Source organism: Cucurbita pepo, chromosome 9, assembly GCF_057944985.1.
Source record: "Cucurbita pepo subsp. pepo isolate OVF chromosome 9, ASM5794498v1, whole genome shotgun sequence".
Taxonomy (NCBI): Eukaryota; Viridiplantae; Streptophyta; class Magnoliopsida; order Cucurbitales; family Cucurbitaceae; genus Cucurbita; species Cucurbita pepo.
In genome coordinates this window covers 9,868,451-9,870,207 of record NC_141806.1, presented here as the reverse complement: position 1 = coordinate 9,870,207, position 1,757 = coordinate 9,868,451, and the positions used below count along the sequence as shown (strand labels likewise).

The window sequence follows — 1,757 nt, the reverse complement described above, 5'->3', positions numbered from 1 at the left end:
TGCGAAAGTTATCTCATTCATAATCAAATAAATTACAGGGATATGGAAATAACAATAAATGGAAAGATACCTCAGGCAAATATTAGATATTTGCCTTATAATAAAATATCAAATATAATATATACGGTAAACTATAATTTATTACTAAATATCCTTAACAACACCTCCCATCTAGAAGACTTTTCCTCGACCGTCGATCCTTAATAGAAAAATGCCAAGGATGGAATTCAAAAAATAGGTCATTATCACGAGAAAATTTATGAACGGAAAGAAGATGTTTGGAAATTTCAGGTACATGCAAAGTAGACGCAATGCAAGAGGACGAGTAGCAGTATTAATTAGAGAATCACCAGTATGCAAAATACGCAAACCTGCTCCATTGCCGACTTGAACTTGTTCACCTCCATGATAGCGTTCACGCACAGTGAGACGATCCAGGTCACTGGTGATATGATCCGTAGCGCCTGTGTCGCTGTACCAATTTGGGTCAATCTTGTAAGAGGAAGTAGCCGCCAGTGCCGTAGGAGGAGCAGAAGAAGGTTCATCTTGATAGGACTCATCCATCCTATGCCAACAGCGGATAGCAGTATGCCCCACTTTGCCGCAGATCTGGCAGGAAGGACGAGCAGAAGGGCCACGGTGAACACCAGCAGGACGAGAGGGTGCATGACCTTGAGAACGACCACGACCACGATCCCTATGCCCACGATTCTTCTCCTGACCATCATGACCAGCATAATTGGCAGAAGGATTTAACTGAAGTTCAGCACGACCAGTATAATTGGCAGAAGATCTCGGATTTAACTGAAGTTCAGCCTGGTGTTGTAGTTGGCGAGCTTCAAACGTCATTAGATGTGCAAACACATCATCAAGCTGAGGGCTTCACTCTTGGTAGTCATTGAGGTGACGAAGGGATCATAGTCAGGGCCAAGACCAGCGAGAAGATACGCGATCACATCATCATCCTGCAAGGCAGAGCCGGCGGCGGCCAACTTAGTGGCCAACCCTTTGATCTTGCGAAAATAATTTGCAGCAGATTGATCTCGTTTCTTGGACGTGGCGAGCTCAACACGGATCTGAATAGTGCGAGCACGAGTTGATGACAAAAACATTCGCTGCAGGGTATCCCACACCTCCTTGGACGTAGTAGCAGCAACCACATCGTGAAGAATCTCCTCAGACATGGTGGAGAGAAGACCACTAAGGACCTGTTGATCTTGATCATACCACTGATTATAGGCCGGATTAGAGACCAGGTCAGCACCAGCAGCAGTTGAGGAAGGGACCAGCTTGGCAGGTGCGGCATTGGTGCCATCGAGGTAGCCCATAAGCTTCGTACTCCGTAGGTAGGAGAGGAGCTGGGCGCGCCATATGATAAAGTTGTTTTTGGTTAGACGAATTGTGACAGCATGGTGTAGAGGGATTGGGCCAAAGGTCGCCATGGTAATTGAGACGGTGTTGGAGATGGTGGATGGAGAGGAGAAAGAAGATAGGACAGACATTTAAAAAAATAAACCTTGCTCTGATACTATGTTAGATTGTATGGCGCAATGACCTAGGGTCACGATCTCATGTATTTATAGAGGTGTATAATAAAGATTACATTCTAAAACATAGATTTGGTAACCAACCATGAAATCATAGATTTGGTAACAAAACTAGTAAATATTAGATTTGGTAACAAACTAGTCAATCACTAGATTATGTTACTATATACAATGATCTATTCTACGGTTAACATGTACATTCTCAAATGT

At 43.7% G+C, this 1,757-nt stretch overlaps 1 non-coding gene across 1 annotated transcript; it reads right to left on the bottom strand.

The window, feature by feature from the left end:
• Window positions 1-835: 835 nt before the first annotated feature.
• On the bottom strand, window positions 836-974 carry LOC111789453 (small nucleolar RNA Z247). The gene has a single exon (XR_002814351.2). It is a non-coding gene; the product is annotated as a small nucleolar RNA Z247 (small nucleolar RNA).
• Between the last annotated feature and the right edge of the window lie 783 nt (window positions 975-1,757).